At 42.7% G+C, this 7803-nt stretch overlaps 1 long non-coding RNA gene across 1 annotated transcript in view; it reads right to left on the bottom strand.

Annotated features, from left to right (window-relative positions):
- Positions 1-249: 249 nt before the first annotated feature.
- LOC125484740 overlaps positions 250-7803 on the bottom strand; it is a 34999-nt gene continuing 27445 nt past the window's right edge. Inside the window, exon 4 of the long non-coding RNA XR_007263553.1 lies at positions 250-980. This is a non-coding gene — a long non-coding RNA (uncharacterized LOC125484740). The remainder of the gene's footprint in view (positions 981-7803) is intronic.

Genomic DNA, 7803 nt, shown 5'->3' with positions numbered 1-7803 from the left:
TCAGCTTTGTCATATTTCATAGAATCCCTACAGTGTGGAAATAGGCCCTTTGGCCCAACAAGTTCACACTGACCCTCAGAGCATTCCACCCAGACCCATTTCCGTATAATCCACCAAATCTACACATCCCTGAACACTATGGGAAATTTAGCACGGCCAGTCCACCTAGCCTGCACATCTTTGGACTGTGGGACGAAGCCCGAGGACCCAGAGGAAACCCACGCAAACACGGGGAGAATGTCTGTGTGGAGTTTGCACAGTTACCCAAGGGTGGAATCGAACCCGGGTTTCTGGTGCTGTGAGGCAGCAGTGCTAACCACTGAGCCACCATGCCGCCTCCAAACAGGTTAGCTGACCATGCACCTTGCAATTTCAATTCAAGCCAGAAATGGGCAAGTTTGGATCAGCAAGTCTTACTCAGGTTTTAATCCCTCACTCCACCCAAACCCACCTATTTCCCTTCTGGTTTTTAAGAGACCTTTATAGAACACAAGCATGGAACTCATACTATGTTTATTTCACACTGGCTTGACCAGAGTTAAACTCTATTGGGCAGATTTTTAGTGCTAATATTAAACTTCACTGTTTAAGGAGGTACAAGAGAGGCTACAGAAGAGGTTAATTAGAACAGTAGCTGGAATGAGGAGCTACAGTATTGTGAACAGTCATGAAAATCTGTGAATTTAATTCTTACAATGAGAATGAGGAGAATTAAGTGAGATGGTCAAAATTATGAAGTGCCCAGATAAAGTCAATAGAGAGAAATTGTTTTGATTAGCAAGTGATACAGAGATTTAAGATAATTGGTAAAAAGGTATAGAGGGTGGATATGGGTAACTTTGTGTTTTTAAAAAAAAGTACACATCTGACAGATTTCAGAGGCAACATCATGTTCAGGTCAAATAAAACAAAGAACTGCAAATGCTAGAAATCTGGAACAAAGACGAATTGCTGGCGAAACTTAATAGGTCTGGCAGCATCTGTGGAGAGATAGAGAGAGAGAGCAGAGTTAAATGTTTCAGCCCAGTGACCCTCTTTCAGAACTGATAGCAGCTAGGAAAATGTTATATATGCTGAAGACAGCAGGGGTAGGTGGGAGAAGTGAACTGACAGACACAGACCCAGACAATGACAGTTAGAGGATTGAGATGCAGAGATAATTACAAAATACATGGGTAACAAAACCTGGAAGAGTTGTGAACTCAGAAGATGGTACTAAATATAAAACACCACATTTGCTGGAATAGGAAGCCAAATGGCAGACGAAATTTAATGACGAAAAATGTAAAATGATGCAGGGACAATAGAAAGGCTATGGATTCTAAAAGTGTTGCAGGGGAATGACCTGGGATAGATATAGATATGTAACACACATATAAATTATTGTGGAAAGCAGAACTAGCTGGAAGGTGCATAATACAGCAACAAAGTGCAGTTCAGCCATGTGCAGCAGTCTAAGGCCAGTAGCACAGTCCTACTGCTCTTACATTCAAATGAACTGGGAAGAGTTCTTCCCCAGCACTATTAGAACCTATGTGTATAGTATACTGCTGTATCTCTAATATCCTGCTCATTCAACCAATCTCCACAAGAATCTCATTACACGAGTCAGGAAAGGCATCTTAGTTTTTACACGTTCAACTCTTGACTTTTCAACACAAAAGCACACACACCATTTGTCCAGTAATCAAATGTTTAATGGTCTTCCTTCCAAAAGTGTAACAGCACATTTTAGGACAAAACCAGGTACAGAATGCAACAGGGAAAGCAGCAGCAACAGATGCCAACAAGGTTAGGAAGATTAACATTTACTAAAGCGTGCAATACCCTTTCATTAATCAAATTAAAACAAACAAGCAGTAAGGCATGACCACTGTCACTGTATCTCTGAGTGTGGATGAGTCTGGTCCAGAATCCAAATGGAGAGACAAATCATCTTGCACAAAGCCTGGAAGATGCACACATTGATCATAGTAACTAGCAGTTCACCTACACAATTGGTGCAATAAAGGTGCCCTTCAACATTTCACCATAAACTAACATGGCCAGAATGGCAGAAATGGACAGACTCCACCCTGGCTGCCTGCTTTTCTGGAATCTCCCATTGTTTAAATTTGGTGGAGGCAACAAAGAGTAACCGAATTCCTCCTTCCATCCCCCTCTTTCCCACCCCGGCCCCCCAGAGGAATTAGATATCCATGCCTCCTACTCATCCTGCATGCAGTGTATAAACATGGGCAGCTTCTCAACCATTGGAAAAAGTTTCCAACAATCCTTAAATGATTTGACTATGATCATATCGTTACCCAGCAAGGGTGCTAAATGACAAGACTGGATATATTTCTGGTGGACAGCATGCACAACAGTTTACCAGTTACCCTTTGTGCCATCCTCCCCACTACGGCCATGAGATTTACCCAATCTCAGCCTGGAATGGAACTTCAGGTGACCTGTATGGCACAACATTTGGGTGGGACCGTCTACTCGCTTGAGATAATGGCAACGAAGGGGTGCAACTGAGCAGCGGTCAGCAAACAAACGAGCAGTGGTGTTATACCAGCACTGTCGGACCGAGACAAGTGCAATGCTTCATGGGAAACCCAGCAATTGCTCCAGTCTCCGCCTCTCAACACTGGCCAGTCTTAACAAGGAAAAGAGGGGCAAAGATGGACAGACAGATAAATGGGGAATATGTAACAGGACACACAAAAGGGAGTAAGCAGGGAAAAGAGAACACCCATTAATTACAACAACACTCAGTCGATGAGCACTCTGAACAGTATCTGTAACAGTTAAAGTATCCAAACCCCACATGACATCCTTGCCTCTTGATCTGTATAGGCCGGGACAAGTGCAATATCAAATAAAACGTAAATACTGCTGCCCATCCCAACCTAGACAAAACAGGGAGGGGGTGGGGGGGATGGGGAACTGCATCCCAGCCTCTTGACAGCTGCACACACCTCTCCTTGGTTTCACAGCTCACTGTACAGAACTTCAACCAGGCCATAGGATCTAAAAAGGGGTAGCCCAATGAGCTCCCAACCAATGATCAATCTGAACTAGTGGCGATAGCCAGTGGGACAGAGTCTATCTCAGTTAGACATTAACACAAGAGAGGAATGCAGCCTTGCACCTGACAGATGTTAGCAAGTGCGTACGTGAAATATTTTAACACAGTGAGGCAATTAAGTTACTAGAAAATTGCCAACAGAACCTTGACCATACCAGCATCACCAGTTCAGGCCATACCTATTAATTCTGTTTCAGTGTCTTCAGAGGTCAATATGCATTGGCAAAAGGTATATACTAGATTCGGCCACCTGTCCAACTCTGGTCCATTCACGAACTGAGAAAGAATTAAAATCAGTTGCCCAAACTGTTCACACACTAACCCTTCTAGGGGCATCTTAATATTTTACTGCACAGACAGGTTGCCAGGGGACTAGATCAGACATTCCTTGCCTTGGTGTACATCACAATCTACCCTGTTGCTTAGTCCTGTCCTCTAGTCCCAGTCTTCCGAAATGTAACAAATAGACTGCATTCCTGATGCTGTTCAGAATTAGATCAATGCTCACCCATGCAGGTATCGGTGGGCTTGTTGTAATGGCCAAAACACAGTCAGTTTTGCGTGGATTTGCACAGCAAAAAGAATCAACAACTGACTGCAAAGCCAGCAAAACTAACCACGAGTCAGCACCATCGCCGGAGATCCATCGTCTAATTGCACAAAAGGAAAACGGATCAAACCATGACCAACCCAAGCCCTAGGACCTCCTTAAATCCACCCGTAACAAAATCACTAAGTTGCACCAAGGACAAAAGTTGTTGTTGTTGGGACAATGGAGTACAGGACGCAATTTTACACGTTATGGGCAAGAGATTCAGGAAAGAAAAAAAAAAGGATATTCTCCTTAAAAATGCATTGAGTGACAATGACCTGGAATCCACTGTCTATGAGGGTAGTGACAGAGGAGATAATATGAGTCACTACACAAGGCAGAAAATCATCTACAGAAATCACGGTCAGACAGGCATGTCTGAAACATGCCTCCAGGATGATGCACTACCTCCCTGGTGCCAGAGTCAAGGATACCACAAGAGCAGATGCTGAACATCCTCCTAGGAGAGGGGGAAAGATCAGCCAGAAGTTGTGTTCCACATTGGTACCAATGACATGAGAGGCACAAGGTCCCAAAGGCAGATTTCAGGGAATTATTCAGGAAACTTAGAAGCAGAGACTTCAACAGCAGCAATCCCAGGATCACTTAGGGCCATGTGCGAGCACACTGACAAATTTAGTACAAGGCTGGAGAACTGGCATAGGAGTGCAGGAATGAGATTTCTGAGGCACGTGGCATCTGCGTGAGCAAGACAGGTTACATCTTAACGTGACTGGGACAGATATCCCCACAAGGAGATTTGCTACGGCTGCTGGGGTAGATATAAGCCAGCTTGTCGTGGGATGGGAACCAGAGGGGTTAGCAGATCGGAAGGAAGGAAATAAAAAGGTGCTACAGAGATTAGAAGACAGGAGAAACAGCCAAGCACTGTGCATGCTTCAAAAGCAGAAAGACGTTGAAAAGACAAGAAAGACACTAAACCTGAAAAAAATGCAGCATTCACAAGAAATCTCTGAAGAAATCTCTCAAAGATAGATATGGGTATGATCTAACTGCCATCACAGAATCAAAGTTGTATGGTAACCAGGACTGGAAACTGAAAATTCAAGGCTTTTTGACATTCAGGAAGGACAGACCAGGAGGAAAAAGGAGGTGGTGTTGTGCTAACAATAAGGGCTGGGATCAGAAGGGAGGATCTCAGATTGTAAGAGCAATGTGCAGAATCTGAGAGTAGAACCAAGAAAAAAAAAGAGCTGCAAACATTGATCGGAGTTATTCATAGGCCACTAACAGTAGTTGGCAGTGTGGGGCATGGTTTTAATCAGGATATGAGAGAGGTATGTAGCATGGGCAACACAGTTACCATGGATGGCTTCAATCTGCATATAGATTAAGTAAACCAATTTAGCATTAGAGCTATGGAGGACTGTGTTAGAGATGGCTTTCTAGAACAGTACGTTGAGGAGCCAACTACAGGACATGCTACTTTAAATTTAGTATTATGTAATGAAAAAGGGCTCATCAGCAATTTCGTTGTTAAAAAAATTAGGAATGAGTGGTCACAGTGCGACAGCATTTTACGTTATAACAGAGTAAGGGAGTTCATTCTGAACTCGAATGAGTTAAATTTGAATATTGTAAATTTGAAGACATAAGGCACAAAAATTGGCTGTGGAGGACTGGGAAAGTACATAGTTGTCCACAGGCAGTGGGTAATCTCTGAAGAACTGTTGCATGACTTACAGATGCAAATTTGTTCAAGGTGCAAAAGCTCAAAAGGTCAGTCAACCGTGGCTAACAAAAGGAGGTGCAATATTGCATAAGATACAAAGCACAATGCCAAGAAAGTTGCAATAAAATATTAGCAATCCTGAGATTTGGGAGGTTTAGATTACAACAAAGGAAGACCATGAAGCTGACAAGGGAGCTTAGAATAAGAATACAATCTAGTAAAAACACAAAAACAAACTGGAAAGCTTCCACAGGAATGTAAAAAGGAAAAAGTTTGGCTAAAATGAATGTGGGCCCATTACAGGCAGTCTGGGAAATTCATAATGAGGGAGAGAGAAATGGCAGAGAAACTAAATGATCACTGTGTCTACGCCCAGTTCCACTGTGTTGAAGGAGATGGCCATAGATAGTCAATGCATTGGTGATTACCCTCCAAAACACTACAGATGCAGGAATGATCTCTGCAGATTGGAAGGCAACAAATGGCACTCCATTAAGGGAGCAAGAGAGAAAACATGTTACAGAGCTGTTAATCTTACAATCAGTAGCAGTGAAAGTGCTTGAGAAAATGTAATAACTCCATACGAGATAAAGCTAAATGGAAATGTGTATTGTGAGGAAGATGGGCAAGAACATGGTAGACGGAATACAGATGGAGAAATGGAGGTGATCCACTTTGGTGGGACAGACAAATGTGCAGAATATTCCTTAAATGATAAAAGTTGGCAAGTGCAGATGTACTTGAATACCCAGGTTGGTAAGTCTCTAAAGGCTAACATGTAGATGCAGCAAGCTATTAGGATGGCTAACAGAATGTTAACATTTATGACAAAAAATATCTGCATACAGGAGTCACGAAGTCTTGCTCCAAATGTATAAGAATTTGCCTACAGAGCATCTGGAATAGTGTGCGCAGTTTTAGGTTCCTTACTTTACTTAAGATATATTGTTGCACTCCTTCTATAGCAGTAGACGTTCGACAGACTTGATCCAAGGTTGGTGGAACTGTCCTCTGAAGAAATTGCGTAAACTGGGTCCAAATGTTCTAGAGTTTTAAAGAATGCGAGGTGATCTCATTGAAACTTACAAAATATTTAAAAGGGATAGACAAGGTAGATAGAGGTAACATGTTTCCCCCGGCTGGGGAATCTAGAGCCGGGGGCACAGTTTAAAGGGAATGCCATTTCAGAGTTGTCAACCTTCCAGATGGCTGTAGGAACTTGGTCTTTGAAACTGTTTAATTAAGATCATTAGATTTTGATTATTAATGGTGTCTGGAGTTATGGGGATGGGTTAGTAAAATGCACTGAAGTTTCAATCAGCCATGATTGCAATGAATAGCAGGGCAGGCTTAATGGACTAAACGGCCACCTCCTGTTCCTACAAATATAGCAAGGGATGGGACTAATTAGATTAGGTATGTACTTGATGGACAGAGTGGTCTCCAGTGCTGTAACAATTCCGACAGTCCTAAAGTAAGATTTCAATAAAAGGATGAAACTTGATGGAAACCTTTTACTTTTTAAGACTCTCAATTTTGTCCTTCTATGAAAGGAGGCAATTTGTTGCAGCTACATTTAAAACAAAAACTCTCCGTTTAAATCTCCAAATCCCACCTCTTTTCTCACTCACCAGGAGAAAAGCAAATCAGTAAACCAGTGAATGTCCAACGAAAGGCAGTCATGCTGCTCACCTTCAGATATCTACAAATAAGCTTTAACGCCACAAGATGTTTCAGCAATCCAGGTTGCGATGCCTATTAATAATTGCCAGGAATGTCAAAACCAGCCCTTTCCAAATTCTGGGAACCAGGAGATTAAGAATACAGGACGAGGCATTAATTAATGCACGGTTGATCTGTAACTTAAACTGCATTGACCCAATTCCTTGGATCCATGCAGCATTAAAACCCAATCCCTTGACTCCATGCAGCATTAAAACCCAATCCCAAGAATAAATTCTCCTTTTCAAAAGAAAACGGTTCATCAAACTCGGTTTTCAAATTGTTTCATTAACTTTGAGGAGGGCACAAGGGGAAAAACAGATCTGATTAAAAACAGGATCAAACCAGTGAAAAGGAAATTGGGGCAAATGAGGTCAGGTTGACTTTAAATGGTTAAATGGCAAGGGTTTGTTTGGGGGAAACTAGACTTGGAGCTGCCTCTAACTCAATTGGACCTGTTCGTAATACCTGGGGCAGCACGGTGGCTCAGTGGTTAAAACTACTGCCTCTCAGCACCAGGAACCTGGGTTTGATTCCACCCTCGGGCAACTGTGCGTGGAGTTTGCACATTCTCAGTGGTTTCCTCTGTATGCTCCAGTTTCTTCCCACAGTCCAAAGATGTGCAGGTTAGGTGGATTGGCCGTGCTGAAATTGCCCATGGTGTCCAGGATGTGCAGGCAAGGTGTATCATGGGAAGTTCGGGGCTCCAGAGATAGGATTGCC

The sequence above is a fragment of the Rhincodon typus genome, chromosome 13 (assembly GCF_021869965.1).
Source record: "Rhincodon typus isolate 14 chromosome 13, sRhiTyp1.1, whole genome shotgun sequence".
Taxonomy (NCBI): Eukaryota; Metazoa; Chordata; class Chondrichthyes; order Orectolobiformes; family Rhincodontidae; genus Rhincodon; species Rhincodon typus.
The sequence above is the reverse complement of the archived record's forward strand: the minus strand, read 5'-3'. Positions and strand labels throughout refer to the sequence as shown.